The sequence below is a fragment of the Leptosomus discolor genome, chromosome Z, assembly GCF_034619465.1.
Source record: "Leptosomus discolor isolate bLepDis1 chromosome Z, bLepDis1.hap2, whole genome shotgun sequence".
In the NCBI taxonomy this organism is placed as follows: domain Eukaryota; kingdom Metazoa; phylum Chordata; class Aves; order Leptosomiformes; family Leptosomidae; genus Leptosomus; species Leptosomus discolor.
In genome coordinates this window covers 66,935,495-66,954,056 of record NC_141419.1, presented here as the reverse complement: position 1 = coordinate 66,954,056, position 18,562 = coordinate 66,935,495, and the positions used below count along the sequence as shown (strand labels likewise).

The 18,562-nt window shown below is 42.5% G+C and overlaps 1 protein-coding gene across 1 annotated transcript in view; it reads right to left on the bottom strand.

The window, feature by feature from the left end:
• The window catches only part of PDE8B (phosphodiesterase 8B), a 77,046-nt gene that overhangs the window by 42,106 nt on the left and 16,378 nt on the right, over positions 1–18,562 (bottom strand). The window lies entirely within an intron of this gene.

Genomic DNA, 18,562 nt, shown 5'->3' with positions numbered 1-18,562 from the left:
TACTTTACTGATTGGTTTCACTTCAGACCATTAGCTACAGAAGGTTGTTAAGCAACTGAACAATACTATGTCCTCCCACAGATGTATGTATTTAAGGAAAAGAGTCTTTGAACACTTAAAATATTGTTTTCCTCGTGTGTACAGAGGGTTATTTGCAAGTTAGCTATCTCAAAAATGGCAGATTCTCTGCTTTCCTGATACCAGTTACACCAAGTTCTTGGTGTAGGCAAGTTAAACTAATTGCCCTGCGAGACGTAATTTGAACAAAGCCCTAACTGTAGGCAGGTTCCCAGGATCGTTCCCTGACACACAGGAATCCTGGAGCCTTATTTTGCTCTGCAGTGCTTGTTAGTTTGAGCCTTTTGTCCAGGTATTACCTTATTCTTAAATTTGGTATTTTTCAAATGAATGCGTATAAACATTCAAAATGGATGAAGTTACCAGTATTCAACTTTTTCCCCTAGAGAATACAATACCATGTTAAGTATTAACAGCTTTGCCTGCATGTGAGACAGTGGTATTATGTATAGCTACAACTGACACCTTGGACTTTCATGCACCACTGAGCATCGATTCTTCTGAGCCCAACAACATGCGTCAGAAGGTGGTAACAGGCAGTACTCCAAAAGATTAAACTACAAAGCCTGCCACTGTTTTCGAAAGCAAAAACTGCCCCCAATATAAGTGTAGTTAACCTCTCCTTTTTTCACACAAAAGCTTCACTTCCCACTTGAGCTCCTGCCATAGCAGAATGTAACTTAATGCCAGTAAGTGTATCAGAATAGAAATGAAATCTAACACCCAGCACCAACTATGAGTTATGAGTAAGGTTAGTGTAACAGTTCTCTGAAACATCCCAACCCCACCTTCCTTCCCCACCAAAAAAGAAAAACAGCACATTCACCCCCCAATGGTATTATATAGAAAACCCTTAACTACATTTTTTTTAATCATGATTCACATTGATTTTTTTTAAAAAAATAAGTTTTAAAGTAATCTTGTTAGATGAATGTATAAGAATACACAACAGACATGGGTTAGTACCAGTGCAAAAGCTACGACTGTCCCAGAATGCATTGATCAAGAACCTGGGATCTTTCACAGATCTGTTTGGACACAGATAGTTATTATCCATTTATTAATGCTACTAGGGAATTGACATTGTTAATGAATGCCTTCCACTTTTCTACCACTTCAGAGGGAATCCACCTTTAATTACTCTGTTTTGTCCAAGACAGAATAACTGCGTGTAAGACATAGATCGATGCAGGCAGGTCTATCTCTTTGCAGAGGTTCCTTTATAGGGTACCCATTTCTCTTAGCCTGGGTATTTAAAGCTGCAACATAAACTCCACACAGCTGTGACTTAGGGTTTCTCTCCCTGCTGCTTCTGTGTCAGCTTCATGAATAGAAAACACCTGAATAGAAGGACCTAAAAATCAGGATATCTCTCTCTTCCCTGCTCCCAGTGTCAGGGTGTTCCTGCCTTTGCTAACAGTAGGATATCTTCATGAGGGTCAGAAAATCTGAGAGCCCCAGTGTAGGTGAATTTGTCCTCATCCTGCTCGGTGCAGACATGATAGGGTCAGAACCACACAGGGAAGCAGAAAAGGTACTGCTATATCTGAAAGACTGCTCAGCTTCATTACATATACAATGCACGCAAACAGATGGGACCCTCAAAGACTGTCAATGAAGCTGAGCACAGGAAGGATTAATAAACCTTCTCATCAGATAGCAGCAAAAAATCCTCCTTCCTGGACTTGGAGTTCTGAGTTCCGCTTTACAAGCTGAATCAGTTCCTTGGACTTATATGCCCAAATTGCTCTGGGTACAAGTCACTGTCTCACTTTTCTCTTTCAAAACAGCTAGAGGAGGCAGCAAGAATAATGGCATGACTGCCTGGCCTTCATAAATGTCCTACGGATCTCTTCTGGCCTGCAGGAATTAATTCCACATCTTTCTAACTCCCAGAAGAATCTGACCATGTGGACATTGCATATTAGTGATAACATGACCATACCCCTGCTCATTTCTTGACTTAGGTGAGTATCTCATTGCTGAAGATCGCCAATTTAAATAAATCTCATTATTATCATTATCACCTGACTGTCAGGAAGGACTGCTAATAGATCTGCAATCTAAATCAATTAGGAGAGTAGCTCATGACGAACTTTTCTGGTAAAACGTGTGGAGACAAGGCTGGTTCCAAAGAAGTTAGTGAGAAAATCCCTGATTTCAGTGAGTGCAGGGACAGACACAGGGTTGGAAGCAAAGAAAACATAATAAACTAACCATCTGGGAATAACAAAAGCTTAAAAACAGTGAAGAAATTTTTGTTTTCAGTGTCCAATATTGTTTTCATTCTAGCTCCTAGACAATCACCACAGGAATCAGCTATTAAACAAAGAATAAAAAACAAAGTCAATGCTATTTTCTTAAATCATGAAGTTTTATGTAAATCAGTGATCATCAATTATCTTACTATCATAGCAGTACCACTAAGCAAAAGGTACTTACCACTTCACCCATTTTAAATCACCTATACAAAAATCTTTACACTCCATATGCCTGCAGACTTACAGGCCCTGCAGTTTACGAATCATCAATAATTAATAATGCAACCACTGTAAAAGCACTGACAAACTAGTACAGCAAAATCTTCATTAATAATCCTTCATTGCTCCAGAGCAACAACAGCAACTAGAGACAACCAAGTGGTGAAGCAAAGGTGTCAGTGAGCTCAGCCTCCTGGAAAGGCTCAAGATTGATGTGCCAGTTGAGAAGCATTGCACAGACGCCAAGGTCCCTTCAGACACCCTTTTGCCCTGAAGGCTCCTTCCTCCCCTACCCACCGTATCTTCTTTCCCCTTTAGTCACTCCCACACTGATGCATCCCTTCCTTCACCTTTGTAGTATGTTTTCAGATCTCTGTCCCTTTGGTTTTGTAAGCAGGTAATGAGACCCTATTTTTGACCCAGCTCCCACTGCACTGCTGCATTCCCCTGGCTCCATCTCCCTGTCTTTGCTAGGGCTCATTTGTATTTCTCTCTAGCTCAGATTTCCCCATCCACACTGCTGGTGAGGGTTGACACCTCAGCCTATCCTTTGGCTATTACTGTTTCCATATTTGATTATACCGGTATTTTCAACTTCAAATCCCTTCCCTTTTTTTCCTAGCCAATCCGCAGTCCTGAAAAGGATTACAACCATGTCTGACCTCAACACTGGTCTTAGCCTTGCTTGAATTCCCTTACAAGAAGATAGAAGGACCACAGCTGTTCTCCAGCATCCTTGGCCTGGAGCTGGTGACCTGCTCCTCTTCCTGCTACACCACACATGGTCAGAGTGTCCAGCTCCTCTTCCACTGTTCAGCAGCGTTATTTCCCTCTCTTCTTCCTCTTCTTTTCTTTGTCTTGTTTATCTTAGCAGAACTATATCCAAATCTTTCTCCCCTTCTTTTACTTGTTTATCACTTCTGGTCCATTCAACTCCCATCCACTGGCATTTTTCTATAATTTAAAGCTTAGTCACTCTCTCTCTGTTTGGAGTCTCCCCATGCTTCTTTGCCAGCTTCAACTATTACAGGGAATATCACTTGACTGTCTAGCAATTTGTGTGTATTAAAGAAGGGACAGATATACAGGAGAAAAATGAAGAGCTCTTTTCACAAAGATGCCGCCTCTGACTCAAGAAGCTCCTAAATGATAAGCTGGCAAAGGATGGGAGAATAAATGAGATACATCACTACACACTCCTCCTGCTGGAGAAGCTACATGGCTTTTCAGCTGACATCCATGGCTTTTCCAGACACCATCCTTCCCCGATTCATTCATTTGACCAGCTGTCTCTGTTCATCCTCTCCACCCACTAATACAGATACTCTCCCATCTCTCTTTCAGGGAGCACCACTCTCTGCTACGTCTGCTGTCAAGTTCTGTTTTTTCATTCTGTCCTTGCTGTGGCTTCCAGCTAACTTGCACTTCTGCTTTCCCAGCTGCTCATACCCTGCACTTCCCCAGCTCCCACCAGACAGTTGCCAACTCACTATGCTCCACAAGCTGCTCCCCTCATGCCAGCCAGCTCCCACCTTTCCAAGGAGTCCAGAGGAGCATTAAATAGTTTGATAGCTCAACTCTAAGGTTAATGTAAGCTCATGCTATTTTATTAATTGAAAATAATGATCAAACACACATACGATTTAGAAGAAATAAGGTTTCATCATTGTTGTCTTAGCCACTGCAAACTCTGCTAGCATCCTTAACAGAGGCCTGACCCATCAGGTACATAGGAACTGGTAAAAAAATACACATATGCATTTTGAAGAGATAGCCTGTTCACGACATTTGTGACATAAGCTTTGTATAAATCACAAATATTTTCAGAAACAGCAAGTTTGAACTTTCTGTAGGGTGTTTAGAACAAAGAAACCAGGACTATTGCAGACCCTCAATGCATCAATAACAATTACACAGGCTTCCACTTGTGGTAACACCATGGAAATAACTGGCTGTATGCCATCTACTGCAGACCACGAAATTATCTAGGCTTCAGTTTCAGCTTAAGATAACTCTCATGCCTTTCCTTCCTTAACTATTTTGAACTCAGGTTCTCTTTGCACTCCAGTCAAAAAGAAGTCTGTAAGTGTCTCTCTTTAGAGTCAAAGCTCAGCAGTACTCCACAGACCTCTTCCATGCCCCCATCAGCTGTCTTTCACACCACTGACACTTTAGTGTTTGAAATCTAGTCTGATGTTGGCTTTCAGAAATCTCCTCCACCCTAAGACCCTTTCTACTTCTCTCTTCACCCATTCAGAAGGTTCTCCATAGAATATTCCCTAACTTTGGCAAAGATCTCACGTTGTTTCTCCCTCCACATGTGTCACTTCAGGGAGTGTGCCTCAGAAATACTGACCTAAAGGCCCATTTACCTGAAACAGGAAACCCAGATATTCTTATATTCTTCTGGTTTTTTTTTTTTTTTTCCTTCTTTTTCTTGATCACAAGAAACAAACTATTTCCTCCAAAACCACAGGTTCACTGAGGACTTGCATCTATACCCCTCTACCTCTTTCCACTTTCAGCAACAGAAATCTCAGCTTTTCTCTATGCACACGTCTAGCTGCATTTCAGGTAAACCCCCCTTCCAAATCTGTGTCTCCCTATCAACCTCTACCACAGAATCACAGAATCACAGAATGTTAGGGGTTGGAAGGGACCTCGAAAGATCATCTAGCCCAACCCCCCTGCCAGAGCAGGACCACCTAGAGTAGATCACACAGGAACGCGTCCAGGCAGGTTTTGAATGTCTCCAGAGAAGGAGACTCCACAACCTCTCTGGGCAGCCTGTTCCAGTGCTCTGTCACCCTCACAGTGAAAAACTTTTTCCTTATGTTAATGTGGAACCTCCCATGCTCCAGCTTGCACCCGTTGCCCCTTGTCCTGGCCATCACTGAGAAGAGCCCGGTTCCATCCTCCTGACGCTCGCCCTTTAGGTATTGATAAACATTCATGAGGTCACCCCTCAGTCTCCTCTTCTCCAAGCTAAAGACACACAGCTCCCTCAGCCTTTCATCAGAAGGGAGATGTTCCACCCCCTTAATCACCTTTGTGGCTCTGTGCTGGACTCTTTCAAGCAGTTCTGTGTCCTTCTTGAACTGAGGGGCCCAGAACTGGACACAATATTCCAGATGGAGTCTCACCAGGGCAGAGCAGAGGAGGAGGAGAACCTCTCTCGACCTCCTGACCACACCCCTTCTAATACAGCCCAGGATGCCACTGGCCTTCTTGGCCACGAGGGCACATCGCTGGCTCATGGCCATCCTGCTGTCCACCAGGACGCCCAGGTCCCTTTCCCCTACGCTACTCTCTAACAGCTCAGTCCCCAACCTGTGCTGGTACATGGGGCTGTTCTTTCCCAGATGCAAGACTCTACACTTGCCCTTGTTGCATTTCATTAGATTTCTCCCCACCCAGCTCTCCAGCCTGTCCAGGTCCCGCTGAATGACAGCACAGCCTTCTGGTGTGTCAGCCACTCCTCCCAGTTTTGTGTCATCAGCAAACTTGCTGACAGTGCACTCTGTTCCCTCGTCCAGGTCATGGGTGAATATATTGAATAGTACTGGTCCCAGTACCGACCCCTGAGGGACTCCACTAGACACAGGCCTCCAAGTAGACTCTGTCCCATTGACCACAACTCTCTGACTTCTTTCCTTCAACCAATTCACAGGTGTCTTGGTCTTTTAAACAATACACATGGCTGTGTTTTTTTTTCTTTGTGGAAAAGCAAACACACCCAGGGCCACCATTTGCAAAAAAAAAGCTAGTACTTCAAGACCTTTTTTATAATTTTATAGGTTTGTTCCTTCAAATATTATGCATATTTGGATTCTTGATTAAAATTATTATCTCACTTTACAGTTTTTCTGCCCAAGGAAATGTTAGTGAAATTTCTACCTTAAATAAAAGCAAAAGAAGGACAAAACCAACATGCACACGTATTTTGGATAAAGCATGAGAGTACAAATTTTTTTAAGATAGGATGGAAAGTGCAATCACATTTTTTCAGAGTTGATATATTAAAAGTACAGCGCTGAATTTTTGTAAACCTTGCAAAAGAGTGGTATTTTCCCACATTTTCAGGAATGAGTCCAGCTCTTATTATTGTAGAAAATACAATCAGAACAAAGCTCTCCTTAAAGGAAATGGGAATGTTTTGAAAACAGTCTTCTCTCCCCACAATTATACAACTCCAGATTGAGGCAAGTGGGATCTGACTGTTTGGAATTTAGGTCTTTTTGTTTTGCAAAACTTTCAGGATGCTTTCTGTTTTTAAGAAAGTGTTATTTAAAATGTGTCACCTCAAACAAGTTAATGCTATAAAAACCCCAAAATTGAAATAATTTTTACAGTATACTCCATCAAGAAGAGTATTAAACAGTTTCACTACAGAACTCTAAGATAAGCGTAGTTCTTTTCCTTAATATATTAATTTAGCACTAATTTAGGAGGTCCGTGATATATTTACATCTTAGTTTTAACACATGCAGTATAGCATTTTCCCAACCTAATGATTTAATCACTTAAAGCTTATCTATACATCAGGAAAATTTTACTGTGTAATTTTGAGTGTAGTCTTCCCATATGTATAAGTAAAATTAATGATCCATTATAGATTTTCCTCTTCCAGACATTATATGCGATTTTGTTGACAAGCAACAAACCTCAAAATTCCCTTGGGGAAAAAAAAATAAAAATCTGTACTTATGTAGCTATCACACATACAGCTACTCAACTGGGCCAAATCCTCAGCTCAGGGCAACACACACTGAGGCATGAAGCATGAAAACACTACGTACACAGCCAATAAACTGGACTCAAATCCACAAAGACACGTAGGTTTGTCAGTCTCTGCTGTACTTCCATGCACCTAGCTCAAGGGTAGAGTTCACAAACCTGCAACTGCTTCTTCTGCTTCCCAAAACCAAGCAGAATTGGGATGAGGTCCTCCCAATGTCTCCAGTTAAAGGTATGTCACTGCACACAAGGGAATTGAAAATTTGTGAGAGAGAGGGAGAAAGACAAGGGGAAGAAGAACCTTCCCTTCCATGACCATCCCCACCTCTGGATTCCTGTTGGATACTCCCTCCCTCCCTCATGACCCTTGCACTCCTTTTTTGCAGTGGCCTGTGCCTGAAAAGGAGCCTTAAGCACTGTCTAACTTCCTTTCCCATCTTCCCTACCAACCTTGTCTTCACCTGGTGGGGGAGCACTCACTTGGGAGAGAAGCATTTGAAACCAACCTTAGGTTGAAACCTGTGCATAGGCTATCATATACCAGTTGCACCACCGCACTGTTGTCCCTGCATCTTCCATGTGCTCTGAGAATATTAGCCTGACTGGGTCCTGCGTGGACCTGCCATAGAAGTGTCTCTGGCTGTGAATTCTGCATATTCTTCAGCGTGAGGTATGTGCCAAGACTGTGTATCTCAGTAGAGCTAAGACTGGCAGCAGTTCTGGAGACAAGCAGAAGTCCTTATAAAAACTTCAAAGTCTAAGTATCAAATGGCTAAAGTTAAATTTCTGTGAATTACAGAGTTGGTAACATATTGGATGGTTAAGTTGTTCTTTGAGTTTGGTTCTCAGTCTGTTCCTACAACTGCTTCTGCACAAACCTGCAAAGATATGTCTGACAAGCGTCACCTTCAGGAACAGATGTTAAGATTTCTGTTGTTCTTCCTTCATCCTTCCTGGACAGAGCAAGGATGAGAGCTGAGCAACTTGTTCATCTGGCAAAAACCAGCAAAAGGATAAGAGTGCGGGTATCTGCTTCTCCCTTCTGGAAACCTTGCGAGGGTAGATAACAGCTGAAAGGGGGAGCCTTGCAGAGGCAAGACGGCTCTGTTTCGACTAAAGAGCGCAGAAAGACCGTTTCAGCACAAAACTCTGAAGGCTATGATGCCCTGGAGTGAAACTTTTGCTTAATTATTTAGGACATTAATATTACAGTTAACACCCCTGCCTAATTCTATACATATATGACTATGACACTCAACTCTCTGCCTAAATCATGCTATACATAAACCATGGGAGGGGAAACAGAGAATTAGAAAATAAAAAGAGGAGAATAAGGGGTAAAAATTGGGAGAAAGGGACTGAAGATCTAGAAGAGACAGTTGACGGGCTGTGCTCCTCTTCCTCCACCCAAGACTGGGAGGCCTTCTCGGTAAGAATTGCGCCTTTGCCCCGGTGAAGAACACCCGGGAAAACTTGGCCAGCATTATTATAGTATATTAGCGCTACTGCAGTAAGTGCATTTATCAACGGCAATTCAGCACCTGTTATATCTGTTGCTTTAATAAATTATCCGTATTTGCAACTTTGCCAAACTGTTTCAGTGAAAATCCCTGAGAGGACTCTGACAGGCAGATGTCACATCCTTACTCTTAACGCGACAACTGGACACAACTGATTAGGATGTCTCTTCATAAAAAAACACAAATCTCTGGGGAGATTTCTAAACACATTCTCACATCCTTTTTTAGAAGCTCTGTGAGGAACAACCAAAAATCAGTCAGACTAACCAATCTTGGCCCAACATCTGTCTCCAGAAGAGGCCAAAAGCAGATGTCAAACTGAAAAATGTAAAAAGAGTGCAAACACAGAGCGACACTGTTCCTTATACCACCTAAGCTCAATGCTGATAGCTCATCTCAGCTTATGCTTTCCTTACAAAAAAAATCCATTCTAACTCTTCTTCAGCACATCATACTATCCAATTACCTATTACATCTACTTGTGCTACGTTTTATCTCTAGACATAGTATCTCGCCCAGTGCGGAAACAGAATGTAGTTCCTAGATATCTTTAGGAAGATTAACATGTCATTATCTGATTTTCACTCCTCTGGCACTAAGATCATTTTAAAGAACAGGTAACACACCTTAGTTAGCAGTTCAACTTCAGATTTATGTTCCTTGTGAACTCCTGGGTCAATATGCCATCTGGGTCACAGCAATCTCTCCTTCTCTTTCATGTCCTTCCTACAGCAAAGAAATAAATGGCCCACAGCCCCAGCTCTAGTACCCACCTGTCTGTTGTTCAAGAGCAGAGTGCCCAGTGGGGTGGTTCAAAGGACTTGTCAGCTATTCACATTGCTTAAGAAGGGCACAGTCTCAAAAGATACAGTTATCATTATCAGTGTACTCACTGTCAGCGAAGTTTTTATGCCAAAGACATTAAAAACAATTAAGAAACAATTAAGTATAAAAATGTTATAAATTAATTTTAATAGGTAAAATATACAGCAGAAAAACATCAAATTACAAAATGCTGCATCACACTCTGATATCAAACACTTTTCCTTCAAGAAATTATCTTAGCTGCATCTTGTCTTTTTCACTCTAAATTCAGTAGTGATTGTAAGGAAAAAAATTATATTCCTTAATGGGTTTTCTGGTTAATGTTTTTCATGCAAGTCTACAAAACCAAGGAAAATACAGCATAGTTGGCTTATTTCCTACCTTTTGATGAGAAAGCTAAGCATTTATTCCTTTACATTAAGGTACTCTTATGTATTGCAGGTTCCTTATTCTTGTGTTTATGTGGAAGTTTAGAGGTGGATTTGCTGGATTTCTGTACCATATGAATATAAAATTTGAGAAACCAAATTGGCTGTGAAAAGGTATCTTTCCAAGATAACAGCTTCTTATCCACAGATGCTGTTAATCTGTTCAACGAAAAAAAAACCACAAAATGTTCAAAAAGCAAAAAAAGAGCCTGCTTTTTCCTAATTAGAGGCTTAAGTCAAGGCAAAGCTAATTGATTTCCAGTTGTATTTTGACTAGGTATTTTGACTAGGCTTTCCTGCTCACAAAGCAGGACACAATTAACACCATATCTTTCTCCACTGACTATCTATAGTGACTCAAGGTCTACAGCAGTGGGGAACTTCCTCCCCTTCCCCCAAGTACTCAGAACCTGAATAGGAAGAAGCGCCTCACTGATGTCTAGAGATGCTCAGTGAAACATCAATGAGTAAAGACTGTTCGCTTGAAGGGACCCCTGAAGGCCATTTAGTCCCTCCAACTGGTGCTAATCGCAACGCCAGATCAGGTGAGCCATGACTTTGCCCATCCCTTTTCAGCATGGCTGCTCCTCAGGCAATCACCTCCCAGCCTGTACTGACAAGAAAGGAACTAAAATCCATAGACTGGCCAAGTGCTTTAACTTCTGAACCGCTGTGTAAGAGAAATATCTGCTACCATAACATAGCCCTGTTTTATTTCACTCCTTTCCCTGATCTGTAATATTGAGTACACTCAGACCAAATTGGCACTTTTTTTGTAACCATGCAAATAAATTTCACTTCAAAATACTTTTAAAAGTGAATGTTGAATAGACCCTATGGACTCCTCCAGAGATATGAAACTTCAGTAACTCTCAGTATAACTATCGTGACAAGTGCAAAAATGATGTATTCTTTAAGAAAAATACACTTCCACATTTTAGCCCACCAACGCACAGAGAATAAAGAGACAGACACATGTCACAAATAGCAATAATTTTAGACTTGTGGAAAGAAAACCAATTGAGGACCGCAGTTCCCAATGACATTTGGTTTATTTTGAATACTGACTTTGTCAACAGAAATTTCTCTGAAAGTGTATTTATTTTGTTAGCACACACATTTCACTTGGCATGACAGGTTAATATGCATGGCAGGTAAGTTACATTAGTGTCCTTGCAGTGTGAAGATGCATTGGAAAAATAAACTTTTCCAAGCATTTGTCAAAGTAAACAGAATCTACCCAAGACTTGTGGATCTCAGCCTGGTGACACCTCTTTCTGTAAATCCATTTGTCATTACTGTCCACTCTCAACTTTGTAAAAGCGTGAGTTACACTCATTACTGGAGTATCCAGTCAAATCTCCTTACATCAATCTTAAGGAAAAACACAGCAACTAAGGCTGAACTGTTTCAGAAATACATTCATTGGTGTTTAGGAGAGAGCAAAATCCAAAACTATAGACACAGAAAGACTTGAAAACTAATGTTATTTTCATCTTTGAAAAAGCAATTTTTCTCTTGTAGGACGCTGTCCATACCATCACTTCAGGCCATGAGAAATCACCACAGTGAAGAAAGTATAAATACAGCCCGATTCACCATGACTAAAAACTGTGCTTATCTTCATCATCTCATGCTGAAAGGCTTGAGGGTGGTGGGGAAAATGGGACTGGAAGAGGAGAAAAATATTTTAAGTGATACTTCAAGGTGAGGAGCAGTTACAGCTAACTGCAAAACTGGTATGCTCCTCCCACATTGTAGTGCTGGAGTTATATTTTTGCCCTCCTGCTGAGTACTGAAGGATGTATCAGAGGTTCTTTTTATGTCCTTCCCTGCTCCTTCACATCAGTCAATGCTATGATGCTTACAACTTCATCCATGAGCTGCTTTTTCCATTCCCACACACTGAACAACCAGCTGAGCTGGAATAGGTATCTAGTTTCCTTCTTTTACTCTTTTCTTCTCTCTCTTTTGGCAGTGAACAGGGGAGGTTGCTCTTTTCTTTTTTATACAGAACTGTCCTTGTTTCCTGTCACAAGCAGGAAAAAAAGATGCCTCTAACTCTTTGCTGAATTCGAACTGTTTTTTTTTCTCCAAGGACAAATAATTTGGGAAGGACAACTTGAAGTCTTCACAACTCTTGAGATGCTTCTTATCATGTACAGGATCTAATGCAGCAGTCTCCAACTTCAAATACCTCCTTTTCTATAAGAATGTTCACCCACCCTTCTGGCGTTTATACATATGCTTCATCTTCTGCCCTTCCCAGGGTTTTTCTCTTGCTCTGTTGATAACTGTCTCTACTTTCTGGTCTGTTTCCTACCATGGTGGCATGCACTTCAGTGCTTTCCTCTTAATGTAACTCTATCATCCTCAAAACAGCAACCCACTCATATATAAAACTTCCATTAAAGTCTGTCCTGACTCTATTCAGTTCAAACCCTGCTCTACCCACACCTCAGTTTCCAGCAGATGATCAGCTTCTTGTACTCCTAGTAACAAGCACTTTCCTTGTCCCCACTAAAGTTCCATCTATTCCAGATGGCTCTCGGGCCTCCTCTCCACTCTCTACCTCCTCTGCTCACAACACCAAGTTACTCCAAATGAATTAGTGCTTCAGGTCTTTTCTTTTGTATCAGAAAGAATTTTTCAGATGTCTCTGTTGTACCATATTTACAAAATTACAGCTTCTCTAAGTTATTATTTCCTTTCATCCAGGCTGCCTTTGGTTACCTAGGCATGACTGGAACGAACTTCCTGCTACCAGCAAGTGCTAGCCACCCAAGATAAGAAAGGGAGAAAAAGCTAAGAAACTTCAGATGATGTGGCTCTAGAGTGAACATGAGGACTGAGAAGACCATCACCTCAGAGCTCCTGCCATGCTAGGGCAGGGGCTGGAGGCTGGTAACTAGCAGTGTATCCTGGGATGCACATTTTTCAGCATCTTCGTTAACTAATTGGATGGTGGCATCTACATGTACACACAGAGTACACATCAGCAAGTTTGCTGATGACACAAAACTGGGAGGAGTGACTGATATGCAAGAGGTCATGCTGCCATCCAGAGGGACCTCACCGGGATGGAGAAATGGGCTGAAAGAAACATCATCAACTAGTGCAATGGAAAAGTCCTGAATCTGGGGAGGAACAAGCCCATGCACCAGTATATGCTGGGGGCTGACTAACTGGGAAGCAGCTTTGCAGAAAAAAATCTGGGAGTCCTGATGGACACCAAATGGAAAACAAGCCAGCCATGTGCCCTGGTGGCCAAGAAGGCCAACAGTCTCCTTGGTGGCATTAGGAGGAGTGCTGCCAGATGGTCGAGGGAAGAGAGAGCGGGGGCTGATCAGCCTGGAGAAGAGACGGCTCAGGAGGGATCCCATCAAGGTGTAAAACTGTCTGGAGGGAGAGCATAAGAAGACCAACCTAGGCTTTTGCCACTGGTGCCTGGTGACAAGAGGCAATGGGCACAAACAGAAACACAGGAGGTTTCTCCTGAATATCAGGAAACACTTTTTGACTGTGAGGGTGATGGAGCGATGGCAGAGGTTGCCCAGGAGCTGGTGGAGCCTCCATCCTTGGAGGTCTTCCAAAAGCCACCTGGACATGGTCCTGGGCAGCTGGCTCTAGGTGGCCCTGCCTGAGCATGGTGGATTGAACTAGGTGACCTCCAGAGGTTCCTTCCAAGCTCTGAGGCTTTCCCATGGCTTCTTCCCTGACAGCCCTTAGAGGAGCGCAGTCAGGGCACTACCTTGGCACCGAGGAGGTCACTGGGGTTCCCCAGCTGCATTACTGGGCTGCCCATTGACAGGTTGGAGGGCAGCCCCAGAGAACCCTATGATAACACTGCAGGGCATCTGCGATGGCCCCAAACTCACTGCTCTTCAGCAGCCACAGGCTCTGTCCCAGTGCCTTTGGTGCAGAGCTCCCGCAAGTGCACATGCACGGCATGCAAGCTCCAGCAGGACTGCAGACCACCACCTGGAGTGCTGCCTTTGTGCTGATGAAGCTCCAGGGTGCTCCAATGTCTTTGTCCAGCAGGCTGCAGGGGAGCTCCCAGCCAGCCCGGCAGATGGACCCATCCTCCGCTACAACCTGCTGGCACTGGAAGCACAGCTGATTGGCTTCATTGAAAAAACATAAAGATCCACAAGATTTTGGGGCAGGGCTGTCCAAGCCCCTTGACCATCAGCCAGGTCGCCTGTCCTGAAGACCTGTGATGCCAGGTGCCATGGACAGAGGCCATGTTGACAGCCCTGTCCCTGCTGGGTCCTCCTGCTGGTGCCTCCACACCCAAATGGCCCCATCATCCTCCAGGCGCAGCCTTCTCTGACACTTCTCTACAACAGCAGTCCAACTCCTCCAGCCCCAACCCCCTGGCTGTGGCTGGGAGGCAGGAGGGGGTTGCTCTTCTCTTCCGGGGACAGGCTGCCTGCTGCCTGGACAAGTTGCTCCTGGACAAACTCAAACACAAAAATGAAGTCTACAGAGGGTGGAAGCAAGGACAGGTAGTCTGAGAGGAGAACAGAGAAATTGCCTGGGTGGCCAGGGATCAGGTTAGGAAAGCTAAAGCCCTGACAGAATTCAACCTGCCCAGAGACGTCAAAGGCAACATGAAAAGCTTCTATAGGTATGTTGGTGATAAAAAGAAGCCTAGGGAAAATGTGGGCCCTCTCTGGAAGAAAACGGGAGACCTGGTTACCTGGGATATGGAGAAGGCTGAGGTACTCAGTGATATTTTTGCCTCAGTTTTCACCAGTGAGTGCTCCAGCCCAAGTCACAGAAGGCAAAGGCAGGGACTGGGAGAATGAAGAATAGCCCACTGTAGGAAACGATCAGGTTTGAGACCAACCAAGGAACATGAAGGTGCACAAGTCCATGAGACCTGATGGGGTGCATCCATGGGTCTTCAGTGAACTGGTGGATGAAGTGGCTAAGCCACTATCCATCATATTTGAGAAGTTGTGGTAGCCCGGAGAAGTTCCTGCTGACTGGAAAAGGGGAAACATAACCCCATTTTTACAAAGGGAAAAAAGGAAGACCCAGGGACTTACAGGCCAGTCAGCCTCCCCTCTGTGCCAGGCAAGATCATGGAGCAGATCCTCCTGGAAACTATGCTAAGGCACATGGAAAATAAGGAGATGACTGGTGAGAGACAACATGGCTTCACTGAGGGCAAATTGTGCCTGACAAATTGGGCAGCCTTCTATGACGGAGTTACAGCATTGGTGGATAAGGGAAGAGCAACCAACATCATCTACCTGGACTTGTGCAAAGCATTTGACACCGTCCTGCATGACATCCCTGTCTCTAAATCAGAGATATGGATCTGACGGATGGACCACTTGGTGGCTAAGGAATTGGCTGGATGGTCACATTTAAAAAGTCATGATCAACAGCTTGATGTCCAAGCAGAGACTAGTGATGAGTAGTGTCCCTCAGGGGTCAGTATTGGGACGGGGGTTGCTCAACATCTTTGTCAGCAAAATGGACAGTGGGACTGAGTGCACCCTCAGCAGGTGGGGTTTCACCAGAGGGAGTGGAGCAAAGAGGGAAGATCACCTCCCTCAACCTGCTGGTTATACTTCTGATGCAGCCCAGGCTGTGATTGGCTTTCTGGGCTGCGAGTACACATTGCTGGCTCATATTCTTATACTATAACTTCTGTCTTGTTCTTATATTATATCTTCCTTTGTCAGCTAATATAAGGCACCTACATATTATCTCTAGCACTATATTCCTCTTGCTGGAAAACAGAGAAACAAAAAATGAAACCCCAGAACAACAATGTTCTGATGAGCAGTAATCACTTATTGAAGTTTTCTGAATTGTCTTTCATTTAGAAAAAACTCAGCTGTAAACTTTGATATACACCTTACAAAAATACCAAAATATTCTCTACTAAAGAATAGAGTATTCCTCACTTTCTATGAAGACATAATGTTCTCTCTCCCCCACTCTTTCATACTGCCAGACAGTGTTTGCTTGCAGTTCTTCTGTCTTGATTGTTTGAGTCTGGGCACAGGCAGCTGGAGCCATATAGTTTGGCCTTTTAATTAAAATTTTAGCATCCACAAGATATGTCTTAGAATTATAACTAGAAAATCTATTAAAGAAGAATGAACAAACTCCAACAACAAATCCAAATTGCAAATACCAGTATGATCACCAATAAAACAAAAATTACATCATCCCACATTTTCAGGTTAACAGTAACATATGTTCACTTTTTCCATTACAACCTAACATTGACATCTAAAATCCAAAAATAACATTTAAATATGTAAAAATTAACTATTTTGCTGTTGATCCTTTTATGAGAAACCAACAGACAGAAAACTTATTCACAGAGCAGACCCTACCATCTTAGGTATCAAGAGTGATGCTGTCTCCAGTAACAAAGCCTCCAGCTCAACACCACCTGTTACTGTGTAGCTACAAATTATCAACATGAAAGTCTGTGCCATGTCTCACAGTAAAAATTGTGCAGACAACAAAAATCAAAGCCAAATTCTCATCAAAATAAACAACTCGGAGGCTCTTATGTTGACTGAATAATTCATGATCACATTTAATCCAGTTTAAGTTTCTATTTTAATTTTGACAAAGCCACTGCAGATAATCCAGGCAGCAGCAGTCATGTGTGAATCTAAGACTCCAATACCGACATCTGGATATCACCTTCTGGGACGTGCACAGTGCCTTGCCCACTGGTGAGTCAACTAAGTGAGCCACATGGAAGTTAACCAAAACCAGCATTTTCACCCTCTGTATTTTGTCATTCAAGACTAAAGTGTTTACGAAGCTTGTCTCATCTGTTCAGATTACAAATCTCAGAGGAAAGATCATCTCTCACTTCTATAATAGGGCACATGGGCTGGCTGATCCTATAAGCCCTACGCAAATATGCATGAAGAGTGAGGAAGAGTAGAAGTGGTATTTATAAAAGGTGGGTATAGCGGCACACAGTAAGTGGTCAAAAGAAGGGGAAGCTCTGACCCAGAGAAACAAAGTAGCAGGTGTTAGATGTACCCAAAGTAGTCATACCTCACAAAAGTAAGAACTGCCCCCCCCCGCCCCCCCCCCCCCAACCTGGAAACTCAGTTACCCAGTCTTACCAACCTGAATGCGGCCATGTTAAATTTCACTGCCCATACTCTACTCATGGAAGTGCTGGTAGGATCAGCATCTTATGTTAGGGTTTAACTTTTGTGTACAGCTGCAATCCAAATAAGATCTGCAAAAGTATGGAAAGAAGGCATTGCATAGTCCTTCAGCTGGCCTGCTGCACCAGAGCAAATTATTACTTGTACAATAAGCAATAATCATTTTGGTATTACCCATCACTGTTTCCACAGTGTGTGGGGAAATCATTAAAATCTTTCTGGAAGAAGGCATTTCTTGGACATTTTACTCCAATCTTAAGAAGGAGAAACACCACCAAATTTAAGTTTCACTTTCCAGACCCTGCATTACAAGAGTCATGCCAATGTTCTACAGAGAGCTCTCACTGCTACTCCAGCTTTCATGTACTGACATCTATTTGAACAGAATATAGTAAATTTAGTCCACCAGTAGGATCACCCATCATTAGGATACATTATGCAACTCACTACCAACACAATACCGAGACAATAAAAAAATTACACTGTTATATATTCTCCACAGATAGTGAAACACAACTCTCGCAAATGTCTCAGCAACTGATTTTCCATGGCTTCTGCATATGCACAGTATGAACTTCCACACTCAAGAATTAAAAGCTGAAGTTCTGGCCGCCAAATGCAGTGTTAACGGCCACATCTTCTGTCCCCAAAGAATAGTTACAGCTGCCTACTTTCAATGGACCTTATATTGCAGAAGCTAAATTCTGTGCACCACAGCCTCAGCACAGCAACCTGTTTATTTTTATTTTATGAGCAACATCACTGGAGGCAAAAAGGGCTTCTTGTACAGTTAAAGGTAGCATGGCCCAAATGCTCAGCATTTTGCAGAATCAAGCAAGTATTAAGCAACAGGAACTATATACATATCATGAACTGTAGAAGAATATTAATCTCCTCTCCAAGAGGCCACATGGGCAGTTCAAAGCCTGACACTTTCCAACCACCTTTATCTAGAAATCCTATCTCTGAAACTCATAAAATATTTTAGTTCTAATTCAATGACAAAATTTTCACCAACAAAGGTTTTATAAGGCATGATCTCTTAATTTTAGTGGATTTGACTCAGTATCACATACAGCTCTACTGAAGAACTGCTTATACATAAATTATTGACAATATAACACTACAGTCCACGAAATTACAACTGAAAAATATAATGCTGGAGTTCTATATTATATATCTCTCTCATATATCTCTTTATTTTACAACTGTCTTTGGATAGGCTCTGCAGAGAAATACGTTGTATTTCCTCTTAAAGTTGTACTTATTCACAGATGTATATCACAATACAGAAAACATTAACTTCTATACATTTCTTGCTAAGTCAC